A 24,803-nucleotide genomic window follows, 5' to 3' on the forward strand; every position below is an offset into this window, starting at 1 on the left:
AAATACATGAATTGGATTAAAAGCTGAGTGATCCTCACCTTTTACATTGGGACACAAGTACTATATGTCTTCCTGTTCCACCATTCCTAGCCTTTGTCTCCATGGCCACAAAATGACCACTGTGTCTTCAACCATCACATCCATATTTAGAGCAAAAAAAGGGAGAAGGACGAAAAAAAAAAGCTGAAAAGGTGTGTCAGCAAAGACTGTCACTTATAAAACCAGCACTGGGACTATGCAAGATGAATATTTTAATGTTTCAGCTTCTATAATTGGGAGAGGCAAAGGAGAAGTAGCCAGTTCACAATATGGCATTGAAACTTGGTAGAAAAAGTCAGGAGATAGAAAACGATAAATGAGATTGCCAAGGGAGAGGTTACAGAGTAAGAACAAAAGACTGAAGTAAGAGCTTTAAAGATACCAGTAGAAAGATTGCTCTTTTATGAAAGTTGCGGGGTGAGGGGGGGCTGAGATAGCAAAGATGAAGAGCCAAGAGGAAATAGTTCCAAGAGAAATGTGTGAGCAACAGTGTGAAATGTTATGAAATAATGATTAAGGAGTAGAAATAAAAATAATAACCAGGAAGTAGTTGGTAAACTTGAGTAGAACAATTGTGTAGAAAATTGAGAGAAGGAAACAGTTGGCAGGAGCTAAGAAGTGAACACATTTTGAAGAAAAAAACCAAAGAATAGAGACTACTCTTTTCAGGAATTCGATAGTGAAAGGAAAAGGAAATGGAACTGAGTCAACCAAAAAGTTGTCAGTGTTAAGGAAAGCTTATGAATATTTTTTAGACTGGAAAGATCTGAATATTTATTTAGGCAGAGAATATATAAATCAATATCTAATAGATAGCAAATACCTAAGGAAGGGAGATTTCTTTGATTCTGGTTTCTTTCTTCTTTACACTTAATGTTGTTGAATGACTTTTATGGTGGAATCTTTAATTCTTAGTGCTTGGGTTACAAAAATGAATATGATATAGTCTTTACCCTTAATAATTTACAACCTAGAAAATGAGAGAGACAAATAAGCTGAACTGAAGTTTTAAATTCTGATTTGTGAAAACGAAACCTTAGGGAATATCAGGTTTGAAGATCTTAATAAGGGTGCTAAACATACAAAACCCTTTAAGAAAGACCTCCCTCCTTCACATTATAATTCTCTTTCCAACATTCTATTTGGGAAGTGATGTTTTATACAGGATAGAACAATGGTGTTTAAACAACAGAAGATGCCTGGAAAATCCTTCTGAGCTTGGGAAAAGTTGTTGAAGCTTCAGGGCTCTTGGTGACGAATTTGATCATATGCATGTTTCATTAAGAATCAAAGCATGTGCATCCTTCCGCGTTGAAGCCAACAGCAGAAGCACAACAGTGTTCCCAAGGTGCGGTGACTAATACCTTGAGAAAGGCCTCAGCATTCCCTTTATAGATGAGGTGTTAATATACACTGCCATTCTTGCTCACAGCACTGAAAATTAATACGAACTCAGTGGGCTAAAGTGCCACTCTGAAAATACAAATGCTTTGGGTAGAATGGGAAACATTTTATGCTTTCCTTTAGAAATATTCTCTCAGTTCCTTTGAAGATAAAAATAAACTGCTAAAAATCCCATTAAGACCTTTTTAGGGGTGGTTGTATTTTTCCTTCTACATCTTGTACTGAAGTGGAACTTTTGACTTATGTTAAAATAAGCATACTTCTAGAAAAGACAAGCTGGAATTAATTCATGAACAAGTATTTTTCCAATGACAAATCATTTTTATCCTTTGGAACAATGATATTTTAAATTAAGATTTTTAAAAATGTTTCTCTGGGTAGATTAATTATAGATTCAGTGGCCTGGAAAGGATAGAAGTGGTCAGTTAATCAAAACATCTGGACATACAAGAGTTTTATCTCCTTGGATAGGGAACTTTGACCACCCAACACCTTTGAGAGCTGACAGTGACCATTTTATAGGCTCATTGAGCCCGTAAGGACCTTGGAGATCAACCTAGCAGGGATTATTTAAAGATCTCTGTGATTCTGAAAATGTTTTCCTTAAAGTGGGTTTAGGTGAAAAAGGTAAAGAACTCTTAAGTTCAGACATAAGGAACTTTAATAATGCAGCTAGTTATGCTCTTTGTATGGGTACTGGCCCAAGTTTAATGCAGTGGTTAATAGCATGGAGTATGCTACCAAACTTTGGTTTAGAATACTCCCTTTGTTACTTACTAGTTATGTGACCTTGGAAGAGTTACTAAACACCTCAGTTTCCTCTTCTGTAAAATGGGAATAAAAATAGTCCCTACATGATAAAGTTTTTGTTAATATCAATTGAGTTCATAGATAGAAAGAGCTTAGAACACTCCCTGGCACATAAAAATTACTATTTATGTTTAAGTTGTCATTATTATAATTTAATTCCTATAACATTATTAATGGTAGCTAATGTTTTAATTTTACAGATGGGAAAATTGACACACACAAAAGGCAAATAACTTGCACAATGTCATTCAGCTAGTAAGCAGTACGGCCAGGCATAAAGCACTATGACTTTCACTCCGAAGTATGTATTCTACATGATACTGTTTTGAAGTTTCTCCCGTTGTTAGCGTGTGCCACCTATGTCATTAGACATTCAATGCCACTTGAATTAATGTTCAAATTTTAATTTTAAAAAATCAGGTCATGGTATTATTCTAAGTCATTTATTTATAATTTTTATACTAAGTTACAAGCTATACAAGTTTTATTTCAACACACTTTTTAAGAAAAAACAAGATATATTAATTTTTTATTGTTACTGTAAAAATTGCCATAAACTTAGCAGCTTGTAAGAGAAATTTATTTCTCTTACGATTCTGGAGGCCAGAAGTCTGGAATCAGTTTCACTGGGATAAAGACATGGTGTCTGCAGGCTGGATCCTACTGGAAGCTCTAGGGGAGACTCTGTTTTCTTGCCTTTTCTAGCTTCTTGAGGTCATTTGCATTCCTTGGCTTATGGCCCCTTTCTGTTTGTTCAAAGTATATCACTCAGATATTTGCTTTCATCATCACATTGCCTTCACGCTTTCTGACCCTCCTACCTCCTTCTTATAAAGATCCTTGTAATTATGCTGGGTCTACCTGGATAATCCAAGATAATCTTCCTGTAGCAAGATCCTGAAGTTAATCTCATCTGCAAAGTTCCCTTGTAAGGCAACATATTCACAGTTTCTGGGAATTAGAACATGGACCTCACCAAGGAGGCATTAGTCAGCCTACAATACAAGGTTTAGATTAAAAGATACTAAGTCATGTTATTTTGAAAACGTTCTAAATAGCATAAATTTAAAGGGCATAGAGAAAATTTCTATAAAACTCTTGATACCCTTTCATCTTTCACTCTCTCTACCCAAATACTTGCTTACCAAGGCTGCTGTAAGATCTGATATTTGTTAATTACCAATTTTATTGCCAGAAAGATGCCTACTTAGGATACAGTACTCATCTAAACATGTCAAGAGATTCAAGACAACAAATGTTAGACTGTAAGTATTACTGGGTTAAAGGAAAACCATGATAAGAACTTTAAGGAGAAGAATAAATATTCCTTAACGTTTTTGGCTGAATCAAATTTGAGCTACATTTTTCAAAGTGTTGTTTTGAAAAATGTACTCAGATGACCACTTATCCTCAACCCCATATTTTAAGTTTTATTTTACAAAACAATGAGAGTAAAAAGCAATTTTGCTTCAGCTTAGATTCGTTTTATATAATGACATTTTTTGGATAAAGAAAGAAAGTGCACCAGATTAAGTTTATAATCCAAGGTTGCAGGCGCCATAACCACTCTAAAGCCAGAGTTGAGAAAAAGCATGACTGTAAAGAGATCATCTTGCATGGGTGAACATAAACTAGTTAGGGCTGGGATTTCCCTGGTGGTCCAATGGTTAAGACTTCGTGATTCCACTGCAGGGGGCACAGGTTCAATCCTTGGTCTGGGAACTAAGATCCCACATGCCACAGGGCATGGCCAAAAATTAAAAACAAAAAGGGCTTCCCTAGTGGCGCAGTGGTTAAGCGTCCGCCTGCCGATGCAGGAGACACGGGTTCGTGCCCCGGTCCGGGAAGATCCCACATGCCGCGGAGCGGCTAGGCCCGTGAGCCATGGCTATTGAGCCTGCGCTCTGCAACGGTAGAGGCCACAACTGTGAGAGGCCCGCGTACCAAAAAAAAAAAAAAAAAAAAAAAACTAGTTAGAGCTATTCAGTCAGTAAAAATAAGAACTGAGAATGGATATATGATTTATCTCTATAAAATCACTTTTGTTATGTGTAGGGGGCCTATAAATATTATTGACAAATATTATCATATGAGTAAAGGCACCATCCTCACTCCTAAAATTTTAAAGAAGTAATTTTAGGATTTTTGTTTTTCTAAAAGGGAACTCTAAATAGGCTAGCATTTTCAGAGAATGGGTTGGCAGACTTAAGTAGCATCGTCAAGTAAGTTCTTCCAATTTTCGAAGACCATTGAACTATTTAATGTTAAAATACCTATTCATCAATCAAATGAAAATATTTATATTGAGTTCTTACTCTGTGTCAAGCACTCTGGTAAATGTTTTGAAATGCAAATATAAATAAGATACCACTCTTGTCTCTTAAGACTTTTGAGAGTCCAGTTGAAAATCATATAAATAAACAAGCAAAAAAAAAAGCGTATACAATGATAATATGTACTATGGTGGAGGAATATATATAGTATGAGAACACCTAACTTCAAAATGGACAAGAAGGTAGGGCTTCCTGTGTGTACTGCTTGGCCTGAGACTTCAAGGAAAAGTAGCAATTGCCTCTGTTAAGAGTTCACATCACTGTCAAAAGTACAGACTGGCATAATTTTTCCAGGGAACTATTTCACATGGCAAGATAGAGTGATAGGCTTTGAGGCCGACTAGCACTAAGTTGTGAATGACTTTTTGTGTTAGAGAATTGGACTTTCATTCTGAATTCAATGAATTCAAGTATAAGGAATAAAATAATATCTGTGACTTGAAAAAAAATCAATCTGGTGGCATATCAAGACTGGATTAGATGGTAGAGAGATTACATACAGGGAAAACAACTAACTAAAATACTATTGCAGTAGTCCAATTAAGTAATAAGGATACTGACTAAGAGAATAGAAATAGGCATGAGTATGTGTGGCAAAATAAGGATAGGGATGTAGGTTCAACAAAACAGGAGAAGTGAAGTAAAAGAGAAGAGTCAAGGATTTATTTCAGGTAGATGATAATGTAGTGACTAAAATGGGGAATACAAGAAAACAGGCAGTTTTTGTGAAAAGGATAATGAATAAGTTTTTGGACCTATTTAGCTGATAGTACCTATAGGATATTGCAATGGAAATGTCATCTATATAGTTGGATATATTGGCCTGGGGGGTCAGAAGAGAAGCCTGGCATAGAGATACATATATTTATTAAATATTCACTAAGAATTGAGGCCATAGGTATGATTAGATATGTCCAAGAGAAGTAAGAAGAGTGAAATAGTTTAGTATGAATGTCTAAAGAATATTACTCTTTAGAGGAAAAAAATTAAAAATAAAAGGAAGACACACAACTAAAAGGTCTAAAGCCTGGTAAAATAGGAAGAAATAAGGGAATAGCTTTAGGATATGAAGCAAACATTGCAGCAACTGCTACTCTCGTTTTCTAACCCTGAAGTAGCAAATTCAATGGCCCATAGGAACCAGGCATGTAATTTAATGAGCAGAGAAGCTTGGGTGTAGGATAAACATGGGGACTGTCATATGGCAGAGAGCACCCTGTCCACAAGTCGAAGCTGCTATCTAGGTCCCGCCTATTATTGCCCTGTGGGAATTTGGGTCAATGTTGACAGATATCAATATGTATTTTATATGAAATCTGCCAATTTTAAAATGTTCCAAGCTTCACGAAAAGTGTCTATGGATTTTTTCAGCTCACAGGCTGCCAATTTGCAACATCTGCTTCAGCATCCATGATGAGAACAGTCCTGGAGCAGGAAGATCGCTGGTTGGACCCACTACTGTAATCTTCCATTTCCATATTCATGAGTAGATTCTCCCCATAGATTCCTGGATGAGTAATTTTGACATTCTGTGCTACTATACATAAAGGTTAACAATTGGAAAAATGAAGAAGTAGCTCATGAAAACATCTAATCAATGCCTAAGAATGTTTTCTAACCTTTGTTAGCTACTGGCGTGTAAGACTTTGGTATCTGTAAACAGGCTGACCATATATTTTAGCAATCAAACATGGGCACATCTGGGGAGAAAAGGGGGTGCTCTCAGCAGGAGGTGTAAAGTGAGATGTTTGATCTCTCTAACTATAAATGCATATTATCAGTGTTGACCTATCTACATTTTATTTAGACCCTGTGAATTTAATGTTCCTAAGTTAAATGGGACTCATTTTCTCAAAGTTACTTGATCTTCGGTGTCTATCTTGAGAGTACACCATAAGCATTTCAGTATTTTTAAGTCTCGCTTGCTAGTCATATAGTTTATTTGAAGCAAGAGTAATTTTCCTGTGTATCAATTAGTGGTTTCTTTTGTTTAGGAATATACAGTCTAAGCAACCTTAGAATAGGAGAAAAATTGGGTTGTGTCTCTTCACAGGTTGTACGTATAATTTTCGCGTTTATAAATTGAGCATCAAGTGTTGCTCTACTTCTGTGTGTCAAAGGCCATTCAATTAGTAGGACTAATTTTCTGTGGCTTTATGTCAAATTCTGCTATTTGGCTTTCGGTTCTGAAGCAGATGACAAGTACATAAAAAAAAAAAAGACTGTTTTCTTAGGGGATGAAATAGAATGGTTTTTCAATACATTAGTGATAAGCCTTTTGTGCACCTTGATTCCTAAGATGGCTGTTATGGGCCTCCACAATTTTTTACTCCACAGTGAAGATGCCAAGAAAACACCCACTCACATGGGCATTGCTGGTTATTCTCTACTAAATTACCCTGCAATGGCCTTGTGGGGAGGAAAGTAAAACATAATAATCCCATATCTGATATTCTCCAAGGAATTTGATGCCAAAGTGTTTCTGAGCTGGTTATAAGGAAAACTCCTTTTTAAGATACTTTATTTGAAAGGATTAGCCAGCAGTAGGGAAAGAAAATTTACTTGGGAAAAAGTAAAAGTAAATAAATAAGTAAAAAGAATTCTTACTACCGTGTTGTTACAGTGAATGTGAGTCATGGAATTTATCAGATAAGGAGGTTTTAAAATGCATGTGTGGGACAACTTCTGCAGTTTCATAAATATTGACATATTTCAAAATATGATGTTTGAGTATTTCCAAGATAACTTTTGGTATAAAGTGTTATCAGTCGCCTTTTAGAGCAGAAAATGGCCTTTGTGATTTTTGAAGTTCAATTCTTCATCTACTATTCAGAGGAGGAGTTTGATAAAATCAGAAGACTAATTAGTGGAAGCGTTAGAAGTCACATCCCAGGCTCCTTATTCTAAGCCCGGGGCATTTTCAACGCTACATTTTATGTTTCCACCATTCTTTATAGTATAAACATCATTTCAATATCCAGGGAACCAAGGGAAGAAATCTTAGGATGTTTAAACTGACTTGACATACTATGAAAAATTCAGTCATTTTAACATGGTATATCTAGATGGAATTAAGACTTTTAAATGACCATTAAAACACACACCCGTTAAGTATACACCCATAAATATAAACATGCACACTTTATCCAGTATTGTTCATCCTCAGCATATCCTCTGAACTGCAATAGCTATTTGGTTACTATTTGGTGTTATTTCTATTTTTAGTAATACCTGAAGGGATATTTAACTTAGTGCTTGCCCTAGTAAGAGGTTTCTGGGGACAAATATCTTTTTAGAAGTCCTGAAACTAAATTCCTCTCTCCCAAGAAAATACCTCTTTTTAACAAAAGTTCTCATTTATTTGGTCATTGGATTCTCCCCTGAATTATTTTAAAATTCTGGACTTTAATATAGAAACTAGCAGTTGCAACTTGATCATCACATAGTAGTTGGCATTTAGGCACAAAGGTTATGTTTGAAAGGTATGATTGAGACTGTTATGTGCCTACATGTTTGCAAGAGACTGTGACCTTTCTTTCCTTTTCATTTTTCCTTTTTTTTTTTTTTTTTTTTGCGGTATGCGGGCCTCTCACTGTTGTGGCCTCTGCCCTTGCGGAGCACAGGCTCCGGACGTGCAGGCTCAGCGGCCATGGCTCACGGGCCCAGCCGCTCTGCAGCATGTGGGATCTTCCCAGACCAGGACACAAACCCGTGTCCCCTGCATCGGCAGGCGGACTCTCAACCACTGTGCCACCAGGGAAGCCCTCCTTTTTTCTAATACATCTTTATTGGAGTATAATTGCTTCACAGTACTGTGTTTGTGTCTGCTATACGGCAAAGTGAATCATCCATATGCATACCTATATCCCCATATTCCCTCCCTCTTGGAAGGACCTAGAGTCTGTCATACAGAGTGAAGTAAGTTAGAAAGAGAAAAACAAATACCGTATGCTAACATATATATAGGGAATCTAAAAAAAAAAAAATGGTACTGATGAACCTAGTGGCAGGGCAGGAATGGAGATATAGGCATGAAGAATGGACTTGAGGACACGGGGAGGCCAGGGTGGGAAGCTGGGGAGACTGGGAGCTTCTTGTGTCTGTATGGTCCATCCCTAAAATGCCAGGGTACTTCTGAACTATACCTACGTGGACCCATTAAGGAGCAGCCAAATAATTATTTCTCTCAGAGATGAACCTGGTTTGTGCTCTTTTTAAAAAAAACTAATTTAAGGGAGAAAATTCCCTGTTTATAGCTCCACACCAGAGACTATAAAGTTGTTTTTCATTAAATTAAAACAAAATTCTGAATAGTAAATGTAAAATATACATATAAAAATAAAACAATTATAGATTAATACAGAATTTTATTATAGATTAAAACTGATAAATAATAATGATTTCTCTGTCACACTAAGGAATGAAAACTGGGTACTGTTTGTATCTAAATTAAGCATGATTATCTACACAGATATGAGCACTAGATAATGAACTTGAAAGACTTTTAGCTTGTTTGGTTTGGGATATCTCTTTTTTGGCCTGGTTTAGATTCATTATGTTGAATTATTCAGACTCCAGAATCATTTCCTCCGGCCCATGCTGTTCCTTTCCCAGGGAGGCTGTGACAGAGAGTCTCTAGGGTTGTCCCATGATTCCTATCTCCTGATGGTCACACCCTTGTATAATCCCCTCCTCCAGAGTATATGCAGGACATGACTTACTTCTAAATGATAGAATACAGCAAAGACAAAGGGGTGTATATGATGATGTGTACATAATTACATTACATAAGACTGTAACACCTACCTTGCTGAGACATTTTTTTATTCCTTGTTGGCTTTGAAGATGCATGCAATGCTCTAAGCTGCTAAATGGAGAAGGTCCTGTGACAAGGGACTGAGGTCCACCATTAGCTGACAACCAGCAAGAATCTTGAGACCATCCATTAACAGCCTGCAAGGAACTGGATTCTGCTAACATCATGTGAGCATAGAAGTGGATCTTTTCCCCATTTGAGTCTCGGATGAGACCACGGCCCTAGCTGATACCCTGATGGCAGCTTTGGGAGACCCTGAAGCAGAAGACCCAAATAAGCTGTGCTTGAACTCTTGACCCATAGAAACTGTGAGAAAATAAATATGTATTGTTAGGCTTCCCTGGTGGCGCAGTGGTTGAGAGTCCGCCCGCTGATGCAGGGGACACAGGTTTGTGCCCTGGTCCGGGAAGATCCCACATGCCGCGGAGCGGCTGGGCCCGTGAGCCATGGCCGCTGAGCCTGCACGTCCGGAGCCTGTGCTCCGCAACGGGAGAGGCCACAACAGTGAGAGGCCCGCGTACCGCAAAAAAACAAAAAAACAAACAAAACCCAAAATATGTATTGTCTTAGACAAGTTTGTAGTAATAGTGCCACTAGTAATAGATCACTAAAACAGTGGCCTCTATTAGAATGTTTGTTCCTTATATCAGGGTTCATTTGTTTAGTCATTTATTGCACAAATATTTATAAAGGTCTTGTGATGCATAAGGCTGCAAGGTGTCCTGGTCTAGAAGATGAGGGAAATACCATCATGTCATATAGGTACTATGAACGGAGTTTGGGCGTGTCCAGTAGAAACACAAAGAAGGAAGTGAACTGTCCAGTTTGAACAATTCAGTAAGAGGGAGTAATAGTTATAGGCTGTGAAAATGCTAATAATAATCAAAGCCAATAACCGTAGGCTTTGATAAATATTATAAAACACATAAATAGGATATGGTGGTAAATAACAATAATAATAGTTAATAATCATTGAGTACTTATGTCGAGTACTTTTTTCAAAAAAATGTATTAATCTGTACTCTATTTTAGGAATGTAAATTAATTTCTAGCATTTTAAGTAAATTAATACTTTTTTTATAGTATTTCTATTAGCACTTTCATCTTATAGATGAAGAAACTAAGGGGCTGATAGATTAAACAACTTGTCCAAGCTTTCCCAATGAGTCAGTGGCAGACCTGAGAGTTAAACTTTGGCCATCTTGCCCCAGAGTTTATGGTCTTAAACAGGGGGACCTACTTTGGGTGGGGTGATCAGGAATTCTTCTCTGAGATTAACTTTAGTTATTATGTGATAGATGAGAAGAACCCAAAGATGCAAATAGCCAGGGGAAGTGCAGTTCTGGAAGAATGAACAAAAGGGAAAAATTCATTAATAGAGAAAAAGTTGGCATATTCTAGGAGCCAACAGAAGGCCAGTGCCACCAGACTTCAATGAGCACTGGTGATATTGGAGCAGGATGTGAGGGTCGGATCATTCAAAGAAGTTTACTTTATTCTTAGTGAAATACACAGGGTGTTTTACACAGGGAAATGCATTGGCTGCTGTGCAGAGAATGGTCTGAAATGGATAGACGTGGATAAGAAGAGATCAATGAGGAGGTAATTGCAGTATGCCGAGTGAGTGACAATGATGGCCTCGACCAGGGTGGAGACAGAGGAGATAGAGTGATGGATAGACGACAGGTCTATTGTGGAGGAAGAATAACTGGATGTGCTGAAACAGCTGGGATAAGGAAAAGGGAGGGGTTAAAGATGAGGAACACATTTCTGCCTTTAGTCCTGGATGGATGATGGTGCTTCAGTAATTTATTGAGCATACATTATGTGCCCATGACTGTGGTTGGTACTGTGGTGGTAGATACAACACCTTCTTGTCGTTGGCTTTCTCAACCAAGAGAGAGAAAAAGAGAGAGAGAGAGAAATTGATTAATTAACAACAGACTATGACATGATGTGTTAAAACATAGAAGCATCTTAGTGCCATGGAAACATGGAAAAGTAAAAGGGAATGAATCATTCTGCCTGGTTTTCCAGGGGCAGTGTGGGCTAAATATCAGGAAAAGCTTTCACAGAGAAGAGGGTATCTGAGCTAGACCTTCAAGGTTAGCGGAGAGAAGGAGGGAAGGAAAGCAGAGGAAATGGCTTAACAAGGACACCAGTTTATCTAAATAACTTCACTTACTTATTTATATTCCTTATTCCACAAAGAATTTGAAGTAGTTCACAGAAGAACAAAAAAGTGTGAAGTGTTTAGAGAATAATAGCCTAGTGTGGCTAGAAAATTAGAAGCAGGATGGGAAGTCAAAGTTTGCAGAGGCCGGTTCAGGATGTGTTCATGAAGATTTACATGCCATGCTAGGAGGTTGTTTTTCTCCTACTAGGACTTCATGCAGGTGTGATGAACATCTTGGTAAGTACAAGAGGTATTAATTGTATTTCAAAGACTAATAAAATCCCAAAACAAAAATAGAAGCAACATACCATATGTTTCTTTCACTATTTTGCAGAGTCAAATTGTACATGTATTTATTCATTCAATAAATATTTAACAGTATATTGGAATCTTATTAGTCATAACAAGCTAAATATGATTATTGTACTTTGGGTGCAAACAATCTAGTAGGAAAGATAATTTATTAAAATGATAATCTAGCAAAGTAATTAATTAGATCTGTGTAAAGTGCTAGAAAGGAAAAATGCAGTTTGCTATGACAACATTTAAAATGGGAAACTTAACCTAGTCAGGGAGGTCAAGGAAGTGATAATTAAGGTAAATAGCTCAAATGATACTAAGTGCTCTGTGGTGTGTGAAAATGCCTGTTTATAGGAAAAGGTAAACAACATTTGTATATATCTGTTTGTTTATTTATCCAACATATTAAAGTTCAAGGTTTGAAGCACTATGAGAGAAACAGAAACAAGTAATATAATACCTCCAATAAATTAATTTTGCACTTAATAGTTTATAAGTCATTTTTAAAAAATCAGATACTAGTGCAACTACACCAAAAAACAAGACTCTGCAAATAGATATCCTTAAACATATCTTACATGGATGATAAGGACTGTCTTTTTGAAAACCGTGGCCTTTGGGGGAACTAGAATAAAGGCAGAGACCTCTCTGGCTTATGGAGGATAAAGCAATTTTGTTAACAGTCGACTGAACCATGGGAACTAAGTTAAGAATTCACCTTGCCCAGTCCAAAGGCTCAATTATGAGCAAAGCATATGTGATTAAAATAATTGCAAGAACAATAGGAACAGCAATTTCTCTCACTGTAACATTCCTTGGTCTTCTCTGAGTTTTAGTTGTGTCCTATCAGCATTACAACTGGAAGTAATAGGGCTAAAGGCCTTTCGCTAGGATATCTGCCAGAGACATTCTTCCCCAGACATCTTCTCTGATACTCTCTCCTTGGGGATTCATCCTGCGACCGCCAGCATACACCACAAAATACTAAGGAGTCCAGGTTTTAATTCATATTTAATTATATCATGTAAAAGATATAATGGGGTCTTCCACCATGTCCTGTAGCAACAGAAGAGTACAGATTATATAGGTCAACTAGAAAAACAAAAGTTAAGTCAAGACATTGTAATGAAAAGTAAATGCAAATCATCACGGAGTGGTAAGGGACACCAGAGTAGCTCCCCCAATTCTGACTAAAATAACCTATAACAGAAACAGGATAAAGTGAGTCTCAGAAGTCACGGTGATCTCCTGAAGACTAAGTATTCAGTTAATTGTTCAGCCTAGTCTCACAAGTGTCTCTTAAGCATACAGCCAAAACTATTTTTCCATCACAACTATCACTCTTTAAGTCCCTGTGCCAAAAAGGAAGGTTAAGTTTAACAGGAGAGATAAGACATCATATAAATAACCAAAGTATAAAGTGCAGTATGGGAGACACACATAGAGTGATGTTATACTGACTTGTTTTCAGTGGAAACTCGTAGAGGCCTTTACGAAGGAAGTGGCATTCCTTGCACTCAGCCATCCCATTCATGGCAAGGAGCAATTTCTTTAGGCATAAAGCATCTTTCGGTATTTGAACCTCAGAGCAGATGGCATAAAGCTAAATAAGTGCCAAGGATGGCTTTACTGTTTTTACTTTATTTTATTTTTAAAGATTTTATTGGCAGTTAAGCTCAATTCTGAGACTTCTACTTGACAAGAGTACTACTAGCTTAGCTGCATTTGGGACAATTTACTGTGTCATAAAAACTGTCATTTGTAGATGCTTTTCCTGTCAATAGAGACTAAGGATTTCATTACCACCAAAATGCCTGTCTCAGTGTAAAGGTCAGAAGCGTGTTGGGGAAAATGCTCATATATTTTGCTGTCATGAAATTGTTCTCTTCCCGCAAACTCTAGAACGGGTACTATCTGAGGGTTCACCATTTATTGCACGTAGAATGAATGTGGGCACTTGGTTATAGGAGATACTAACATTTTAAATTTGATGGTGTCTTTCATTGGTGGAAAGAGATGGAGAGGGAGCTGTAAGTTGCACATTCGAGATGCTTATGGGAAAAAAAGAGTGGCCATGTGTGTGAAGTGAGAGGCAGGAACGGGATCGAATGTTTCTGCTCAGGTCGTTTCCTGCCAACCTTTTTATTCAACCCAACTCAAGAGATGGTACTTTGTGGGGCTTCCCTGGTGGCGCAGTGGTTGGGAGTCGCCTGCCGATGCAGGAGACGCGGGTTCGTGCCCCGGTCCGGGAAGATCCCACATGCCACGGAGCGGCTGGGCCCGTGAACCACGGCCGCTGAGCCTGTGCGTCCGGAGCCTGTGCTCCGCAACGGGAGGAGCCGCAGCAGTGGGAGGCCCGCGTACCGCAAAAGGAAAAAAAAAAAAAGAGATGGTACTTTGTGGAACCTAAATGATTAATAAGGCTTCCCAACAGGACCACAAACCAACCTAAACCATGACAAAATGTTACAGGTTACTGTCTAGAGTAAGAACAAACGTTCTCAGGGAGCTATAATGACAATAAGAAAGACCATAGAGGACTTAAAATGACATCAGTGAGATACTGCACAGAAGGAAAAGAAATGAGTCAGCACGCTTTGTGTGGATATCCAGTTTGTTCTGGGATAGGTTGGATTTTAGGTAATCAGAACAAACAGAAACAGTTATTATGTACCTAGATGTTGCAAAAGTAACGCAGTTCCTTTAGCTCTCCTAGGGCCCCCTTACGAAATGGGATAGAGTCTGAGCCTAGTTGTGCACTCTACCAAGATGTGCTTTAGTTTGCCATTTTTCCTCCAGTTTCTCTGGACACTTGTCCTCAGGATGGACTGGGAGTAGGCCAGTCAATTTAGCTTCATGCACATGGTAATAAAGCATGACCTAGTTTGGGGACATCTCTTCACATTATTCTATATACACAATGGATTCCAATTATTCCAGGAATTGTTTTTTAGAGCCAAACAAAGAAAAGGCCTAGCGAGCTGGAAAATGGCTTTGATGTTCAGCTAAAAATATGGATTTTGATTTGGAGATAACGAAAGAATTATCCAAAAACAGCAAGTGAGTTAGTGATTGCATGTACAGCAAAGAAAAGGATACCATTATCTGGAATCAGCATAGCCAGGTCCTCAAGTTTAGATTCGGTGTTATAGATAAGAAAGAGAGGAGGATTCTGGATAGGCAATGGCCAACCATTGATAAAGGAAACACACACACACACACACACACACACACACACACACACATTGCCACCTGCGGTGCAAATTCTTTTTGAGATTCTCTTACGTGATTAACTTTGTAAATCAATTAGTAATATGGAAAATGACTATTTTCTTGTCTTTAGGTTTCCATCAAGCATTACCATTTAGTTACATTAATGTGGAATTTACTGTCTCTATTAGTTACATATTGCTGCTGTAACAAATTACCACACATTTAGTGGCTTAAAACAACACGCATTTATTATCTTTCAGTTCTAGAGGTCAGAAGTCCGAATGGGACTCAATGAGCTAAAACCAAAGTTCCTTCTGGAAGCTTTAGGAGAGAATTTGTTTCTTTGCCTTTTTCAGCTTACAGAACCTAACTGCATCCTCTGGCTTACAGACACCGCCCCCCAACCTTCAAACCAGCAGCATAGCATCTTCTAATATCTCTTTGACTCTGACTTCCTTTTCTATCACCTTCTTTCACTTCAAAGGACACTTGTGATTATATTGGGCACATTGAATAATTCAGAATAATCTCCTTATTCTAAGGTCAGTTGATTAACAAACTTAATTTCATCTGTCAAGTTAATTCTGTCTTGTCGTGTAGCATAACATATTCACAGGGCTCAGAGATGAAGACATGAACATCTTTCAAGAGAATTATTTTGACCAGCACAACATATAACTGAATATTAAATTAACTTATTTACATGCAGAGCATTTTTAATTCAAATGTGTCTTGACAGAGGAGACCACATCATCCAAGCTTTAGGACATGTGCAGATGCTGCATTACTCCATGATTCTCAAACTTTAATCTACCAACCAATCAACCAACTAAACCTATTAATGCCTCTTTCTCAAAAATATGCCTGCTTTTCCTGGAATAATATCTGAATTCATTAGTTTTGAATTCTTAAGGGAGATTTTGCTTCTTAAAAATGAATTCAATTGCCTCAGTAATTTTACATTCATGTCTTCACCCTTCCTCCCACCCTATCCCTATACATTCATTCTCATGTTCAACAAGTCCACCATGTGTCAGATACTCTGCTAGGTACAGGATATTCAAAGATGGATAGAACACATAGTCACTACTGCTTAAACAGGATCTGAAGACAGAGAAGAGGACATAAAATTAAAGAATAACAACATGGGGACTTCCCTGGTGATTCAGTGGATAAGACTCCGCGCTCCCGACGCAGGAGGCCGGGGATCTATCCCTGGTCAGGGAAATAGATCCCACAGGCATGCCATAACTAAGAAGCCCACATCATGCTGTAACTAAAAAAAAAAATAAAAAAAGGTCCCTCATGCCGCAACAAAGACCAAATAAGACCTGGCACAACCAAAATAATAAATAAATAAACAAATAAATAAATTTCAAAAAAGAATAACAATATGGTTTAAAGTAAAGTACTATGAACTATAAAATTAGAGAGACAAGCCCTAACTCTGGTTGAGAAGGTCAGAAAAACTTCACTGCAAATATGAACTTTGGATGTGATGGGTAAGGGCAGGGTGGGGATGGCATTTCAGTTAAAAATGAAGAAAAGGTAGAAAGGGGAGATCCCCATGTCTCATTGGCTCTTGCTGTTTGTTCTTCCTGGAGTGTCCCCCCACCTTCTGCCATATCTGGCCCTTCTCTCTTCCTGTCCCCATTCCTAGGCCACCTCCATTTCTGTTTTATTGAAAGAATAAGATGAGGACAGAATAAAGTCTTCTTACATAATGTATAAACTCTTTATGATTTTCCTTGCTTACTTCTCCAAATACATCTCTTAACCACTTGCCCACATAGACCTAAATTCTAGATATACCAGGTTTTATTTCATATCTCTTTTTGTGGATTCCACTGTGTAATGGGAAAAGAAGAGAATCGGGAATAAGAAGGACCTAAGTGTGAACCCTAGAGCAATCATTGACAAAGCATGTGACCTTGAATGAATTTCTTTATTGCTTTCAACCCTATGTAGTAGGAATGTTGTAACGTCGATATAAGGTAACACATGACATTTATTGAGTAGGGCGAAGATGGTTTGGATCAATCAGAAACTATCAATGTTTTATTTTTCTGCAGTCTTCAGATGTGCTCTGTTGTACTTCCCTTATTCCAACAATATTTAGGCAAGACTTTACAACTTTAGCTCATTTTAATAGGAATCAATTCCATTTTGATCATAAAGATTAAATTTCAGGCATTTAAAATGTTTCATCTAGACTTAAATCTAAATTCTAAACTTCAGTCTCCATTCCATTCCATCTATATTGGGGAGATAGCATGGTTTCTCCTTTTAGCATTCCTCAATATTTCTTTCATTCCCAAACTCCCCCACTTTTCACCTTCCAACTCCTCCAGGGTTAAGAAGAAGAGGAGGAAAATGGTCAAAGTTTTTTTTTATTTATCTTGTCCTGTTTGAAGTTCTATCTTGGCTTGTATTACTTGTCATTCCCTCTGTCTTGGCAAATGTTTAAATGTTTCTGTTTGTGTAAGGCACAAAACCGTGAGTGGTTTTAACCATGAGTGGTTAAATGCCCATCCTAGACTTCCATACTGGGCAGCTACTGATGTAGAAGATGCATTTGACACCTGGCCTGTCATATCCACTAACCAGTCTACCTCTTGTATAGCAGTTCACCCCAAGATACTTATAGTACCCCTTTGTCTTGGGGAGTCTCAGTAACACAGCTCAAGCTGGTTATCTTCTGTGGGATCCAACTGACCCAAAGAGACTCCTTCATTTCTTCCATGACAAATGTGGACATGCACAATCACTGCTACCCTCTCTTCTTGTCTTAGACTCTAAAGCATCTCTAGTCATCCTCCCACAGTCAGAATTTTCTGATGGAAAGAAGATACTAATCTTGATTTAGGACAGAACTCTAGAGGATACATGTCAAGGTCCTAAGGCATTTATCCCCACACTGTACTCTCATGACAGCACTGAGCTGGGCCTAAGGATTTATCTAGGTCATCAAGCATCCAGTCTTGGAGGGAGATGTCCATCTTTTCTTTTTTTCCAGTGTTCTAGATGTCTGTGAGTTTACATTTTGTTGTTCTGCATCTCTTAACTGGTGGGCATTCGAGAACCACCTACCTCCTCTCTCCCACTAGGGAGAAGCAGTGGACACACTGCCAACTAGCCTGACAATTCTCCTCCACCTGACCTTACATGAGTTGAATGGAGTGATAAGTTGAAGGTTGGGCTGGTGTGGCCACTAATATGCCTCCTTTACTGCTCCCTTCAGAATGCAGAGGGACTTGTCTCCCACTGTCTGTTAATGAATAGTATGTAATTTTAGCCAAGATGCTCAGATAACAGTAAACATTCCATTTACACTCAGGCTCGTATGTGAACTTCATAGCACAGTGCCTGGCATATTATGGGACTCAGAAATGTTCATTGTATTGTTGTTGTTTTTTTTTTTTTTACTTTTACTTGCAAAGTCTCAATTGGGTATTCCTGTAATGCAACTACTTATATAACTTTTTAAGGGGTTATTTAAATCTAACACTCATATTCTGGCATTTTTTAAATGAGTAAGAAAGCTAAAAGAGGGTAAAAAAAAGTAAATCTAAATTTTAAGAACTGCTTGGTGGAATGGAGAAAAATAACACCTTTCTACATTAAAATGCTTTTTTGTTTTCCTTCAGTTCAGAGGACGGTGGGCCTCATTTACACTTGCCTTTTCCAGAAGGTAACTTGTAGCTCAGCTCACCTGCTTTTAGGAACAGGTTGATTCATTTTACTAGCGTCCAGCTAGTGCATTTGAAATTGCTGATGAAAGGTACTGTCAAATCCCTGGTCTATTTTGATAATGATTTGTACTTGTAAGGCAATCTGCCCATTAGTGTAGGAAAGGAGAATTGGGGCAGCACCTTATAAAATGATCTCTGAAAGCAAGCACGGAGCCCCAGAGTCTGCTGGGCAGGAATTTATATCCCCATAGCATTTTGACTCAGAACACAAATGTGGGATGTATGGGGGTGTTTGCCTCAGCGCCAGATTGTTTGCCTACACCAGAGGCTGTCCTAAGAGATTTGTTGTATCTGCCTTTGCTTGCAGATTGGAATTTAGGGAGCCTTTATTTCAATGCTAAGTTATAGCACAGGGTTTCTCTCCATTTTATCTATGACTGCCCAGATATAATCACCCACCAATAATCATGATATATCAAATGTATCCAGTTGTTAGCCAATTAGGTGGAATATAATCCATCACTGACCTTCTCTTGTTAATGTTCCCAACAAAGGGATTACTAAACAGGAGGCTATTTGTCTACTGTAATATGCAATGTAATCCTCCCCCATCCATGCTGTGAACTCTGCCATGTTACCCCAATATTTTACCTCAGAAAATGCAGTTGTATTGAGAAAATGTAAAAACTATAACCTGGAGTAAATTAGGCATGAGTTTAAATTTTAACTTGTGTCAGTTTGAGTAAAATAAATCTTACTTTTTCTGAGCTACATTTTTAAAAGACCTATATCTTAAGTTTGCTGTGAGGAGAAAGTGAGATGATATGAGCATAGGTAGTCAAGAAATATTCATGCTCTTCTCTCCTCAGTGTTAAAACTCACTTGTTACTCTTGCAACCAAAACTGCCACTGGGCATCCAAAAAAATTTTTTTTTTTTTTTTTGCGGTACGTGGGCCTCTCACTGTTGTGGCCTCTCCCGTTGCGGAGCACAGGCTCCGGACGCGCAGGCTCAGCGGCCATGGCTCACGGGCCCAGCCGCTCCGCGGCATGTGGGATCTTCCCGGACCGGGGCACGAACCCGCGTCCCCTGCATCAGCAGGCGGACTCTCAACCACTGCGCCACCAGGGGAGCCCACCAAAAATTTTTTGATAGTAGTCGCCCCAGCCTTGAATTTTGAGGAACTAGCATTATCTTGAACGGGTGTGCCTCAGGGAGAGAGGAGAAGGTCACTCTGCTGTTGTTGTCACCTCTTGTATAGTGTATACAGTGTATAGAGGTATGTAAAAGGAAGCCCGTTCTCCTTTACAGTCATGTTAGGAATTTGTGTTCGTGAGGAAACCACATTAATGGCTGTTTGTTCCTCTTGGTCAGTTGTAAAAGTGAAGATTTTTGTTAGGATCACTGTTGTCTCTTAAGAATTTTAGGAGGTAAACTTATGAGCACTCAAAGATTTAGGATTATAGTCCTTTTACTCCCTACCCCCCTTGCCTGGGATCTAGTTCACTTGGGGACACAGTGAAGGAAGAGCATGGATATCAGAGCCCGGCAACCTGGGTGTCTCCCACTATGCTACGTATCTTAGTGCCTTCAGGCAAGTCACTCAGCCCAGAGCAGACTTCTTCCAGTTCTTCGAACAGTCAGATTCTTTCCTGTCTTAGGTCCTTTGTCCGCTCCGTTCCTTCTCTGTAACGCCCCCCACCCCTCTTCTCCTGACTGACCATTTCTCACCTTTCCAGGCTCAGCTTAAGTATTACTCTTTCAGAAAGACAGGTTTCGGGTTGACCTCCCTTCCTCCTTCAGTTAACCACTGCTCTCTGGCTGCTTTCTTCACCTATCACGATTTGAATGAACATATTTATTGGTTTATTGGTTTATTTACCCTCCCAAACTCTACACTAAGACAAACTCCTTGAGGACAGAAACTAGGTCTATCTCACAACCCTAAACCCAATGCCTCTCATAGTGACATACGGAAGGGGCTCGAAAATATTAAAGGGAATTCCCTGGCGGTCCAGTGGTTAGGACTCTGTGCTTTCACTGCTGAGGGCACAGGATCAATCCCTGGCTGGGGAACTAAGATTAAGATCCCACAAGCCACATGGGGCAGCCAAATATATATATATATATTTGTATATATATTTATATATATATAAATATATAAATATATTTTTATTGGAGTATAATTGCTTTACAATGTTGTGTTAATTTCTGCTACACAGCAAAGTGAATCAGCAACACACATCTTTGACCTCCCTCCCGCCACCCATCCCACCCAACTAGGCGATCACACAGCACTGAGCTGAGCTCTCGGTGTGCTATACAGCAGGTCCTCACTAGCTATCTATTTTACACATGGTAGTGTATATTTGTCAAACCTAATCTCCCAGTTCATCCCACCCTCACCTTCCCCCACAAGTCCACATGTCTGTTCTCTATGTTTGCCTTTCTATTCCGGCCCTGCAGATAGGTTCATCTGTACCATTTTTCTAGATTCCACATATATGCATTAATATACGATATTTGTTTTTCTCTTTCTGACTTACTTCACTCTGTATGACAGACTCTAGGTCCATCCACATTGGTACGAATGACCCAATTTCATTTCTTTTTATGGCTGAGTAATATTCCATTATACATGTGGACCACATCTTCTTTATCCATTCATCTGTCTATGGACATTTAGGTTGTTTCCATGTCCTGGCTACTGTAAATAGTTCTATAATAAACATTGGGGTACACGTGTCTTTTTGATTTATGGTTTTCTCAGGGTATATGCCCAGTAGTTGGATTGCTAGGTCATATGGTAGTTCTATTTTTAGTTTTTTAAGGAACCTCCATACTGTTCTCCACAGTGGCAGTATCAACTTACATTCCCACCAACAGTGCAGGAGGGTTCCCTTTTCTCCACACCCTCTCCAGCATTTATTGTTTGTAGATTTTCTGATGATGACCATTCTGACTGGTGTGAGATGATATCTCATTGTAGTTTTCATTTTCATTTCTCTAATGATTAATGATGTTGAGCATGCTTTCATGTGTTTGTTGGCAATCTGTATATCTTCTTTGGAGAAATGTCTATGTAGGTCTTCTGCCCATTTTTGGATTGGGTTGTTTGTTTTTCTGATATTGAGCTGCATGAGCTGTTTGTATATTTTGGAGATTAATCCTTTGTTGGTTGTCTTGTTGCAAATATCTTCTCCCATTCTGTGGGTTGTCTTTTCATCTTGCGTATGGTTTCCTTTGCTGTGCAAAAGCTTTTAAGTTTAATTAGGTCCCATTTGTTTATTTTTGTTTTTATTTTCATTGCTCTAGGAGGTGGGTCATAAAAGATCTTGCTATGATTTACGTCAAAGAGTGTTTTTCCTATGTTTTCCTCTAAGGGTTTTATAGTATCCAATCTTACATTTAGGTCTTTAATCTATTTTAGTTTATTTTTGTGTATGGTGTTAGGGAGTGTTCTAATTTCATTCTTTTACAGGTAGTTGTCCAGTTTTCCTAGCACCATTTATTAAAGAGGCTGCCTTGTCTCCATTGTATATTCTTGCCTGCTTTGTCATAGCTTAGTTGACCATAGGTGAGTGGGTTTATCTCTGTGCTTTCTATCCTGTACCACTGATATTTCTGTTTTTGTGTCAGTACCATACTGTCTTGATTACTGTAGCTTTGTAGTATAGTCTGAAGTTAGGGAGCCTGAGTCCTCCAGCTCCAATTTTCTTTCTCAAGATTGCTTTGGCTATTCAGGGTCCTTCATGTTTCCATACAAATTATATAATTTTTTTGTTCTAATTCTGTGAAAAATGCCATTGGTAATTTGGTAGGGATTGCATTGAACCTGTAGATTGCTTTGGGTAGTATAGTCATTTTCACAGTATTGATTCTTCCAATCCAGGAGCATGGTATCTATCTGTTTATGTCATGTTTGATTTCTTTCATCAGGGTTTTATAGTTTTTTTAGTACAGGTTTTTGCCTCCTTAGGTAGGTTTATTCCTAGGTATTTTATTCATTTTGTTGCAATGGTAAATGGGATTGTTCCCTTAATTTCTCTTTCTGATCTTTTGTGGTTAGTGTATAGGAATGCAAGAGACTTCTGTGCATTAATTTTGTATCCTGCAACCTTACCAAATTCATTGATTAGTCTAGTAGTTTTCTGGTAGCATCTTTAGGATTTTCTATGTATAGTATCATGTCATCTGCAAACAGTGACAGTTTTACTACTTCTTTTCCAGTTTGTATTCCTTTTATTTCTTTTTCTACTCTGATTACCATAGCTAGGACTTCCAATACTATGTTGAATAATAGTGGCGAGAGCAAATATCCTTGTCTTCTTCCTGATCTTAGAGGAAATGGTTTCAGTTTTTCACCATTGAGAATGATGTTTGCTGTGGGTTTTTCATATATAGCCTTTATTATGTTGAGGTATGTTCCCTCTTTGCCCACTTTCTGGAGAGTTTTTATCATAAATCGGTGTTGAATTTTGTCAACAGCTTTTTCTACATCTGTTGAGATGATCATATGGTCTTTATTCTTTATTTTGTTAATATGGTATATCACATTGACTGTTTTCTCTATATTGAAGAATTCTTGCATCCCTGGGATAAATCCCACTTGATCATAGTGTATGATATTTTTAATTTGTTGTTGGATTCTGTTTGCTAGTATTTTGTTGAGGATTTTTGCATCTATGTTCATCAGTGATATTAGTCTGTAATTTTCTTTTTTTGTGATATCTTTGTCTGGTTTTAGTATCAGGGTGATGGTGGTCTTTTAAAATGTGTTTGGGAGTGTTCCTCTCTCTGCAGTTTTTTGGAAGAGTGTTAGAAGGATAGGAGTTAGTTAACTCTTCCCTAAGTGATTGATAGAATTTGCCTGTGAAGCCATCTGGCCCTGGGTTTTGTTTGTTGGAAGATTTTTAATTATAGTTTCAACTTCATTACCTGTGATTAGTTTGTTTATACTTTCTAATTCTTCCTGGTTCAGTCTTGGAAAGTTGTACCTTTCCAAGAATTTGTCCATTTCTTCCAGGTTGTCCATTTTATTGGCATATAGTTGTTTGTAGTAGTCTCTTATTATCCTTCGTATTTCTGTGGTGTCAGTTGTAATTTCCCCTTTTTCATTTCTAATTATATTGATTTGAGTCCTCTCCTTTTTTTTCTTGATGAGTCTGGCTAAAGGTTTACCAATTTTGTTTATCTTCTCAAAGAACCAAATTTTAGTTTTATTGATTTTTGCTATTCTGCTCTTTGTTTCTATTTCATTTATTTCTGCTCTGATCTTTACGATTCCTTTCCTTCTACTAACTTCAGGTTTTCTTCTTCTTTTTCTAGTTACTTTAGGTGTAAGGTTAGATTGCTTATTTGAGAGTTTTCTTGTTTCTTGAGGTGGGCTTGAATTGCTATAAACTTCCCTCTTAGAACTGCTTTTGCTGCATCCCATAGATTTTGGATTGTCATGTTTTCATTGTCATTTTTTTCTAGGTATTTTTTTTCTTTTTTTTTTTCCTAGGTATTTTTAAATTTCTTCTTTGACTTCTTCAGTGATCTCTTGGTTATTTAGTAGCACACTATTTAGCCTCCATGTGTTTGTGTTTTTACAGTTTTTTTGTATAACTGATTTCTGATCTCATAGCATTGTGTTCAGAAAAGATGCTTGATATGATTTCAATTTTCTTAAATTTTCCAAGGCTTGATTTGTGACCGAAGATGTGATCTGTTTTGGAAAATGTTTCGTGTGCACTTTAGAAGAAACTCTATTCTTCTGCTTTTCGTTGGAATGTCCTATAAATATCAATTAAGTCTATCTGGTCTACTGTGTCATTTACAGCTTGTGTTTGCTTATTTATTTTCTGTATTGCTGATCTCTCTATTGGTGTAAGTGGGGTGTTAAAGTCCCCCACTATTATTATGTTACTCTTGATTTCCCCTTTTATGGCTGTTAGCATTTGCTTTATGTATTGATGTGCTCCTATGTTGAGTGCATAAATATTTATAATTGTTATGTTTTCTTCTTGGATTGATCCT

General features: G+C 37.9%; 1 pseudogene; it reads left to right on the forward strand.

The window, feature by feature from the left end:
• The window catches only part of LOC132430293 (hypoxia-inducible factor 1-alpha inhibitor pseudogene), a 93,931-nt pseudogene extending 87,881 nt beyond the window's left edge, over positions 1-6,050 (forward strand).
• Positions 6,051-24,803: the final 18,753 nt, after the last annotated feature.

This window comes from Delphinus delphis, chromosome 8 (genome assembly GCF_949987515.2).
Source record: "Delphinus delphis chromosome 8, mDelDel1.2, whole genome shotgun sequence".
Lineage (NCBI taxonomy): Eukaryota > Metazoa > Chordata > Mammalia > Artiodactyla > Delphinidae > Delphinus > Delphinus delphis.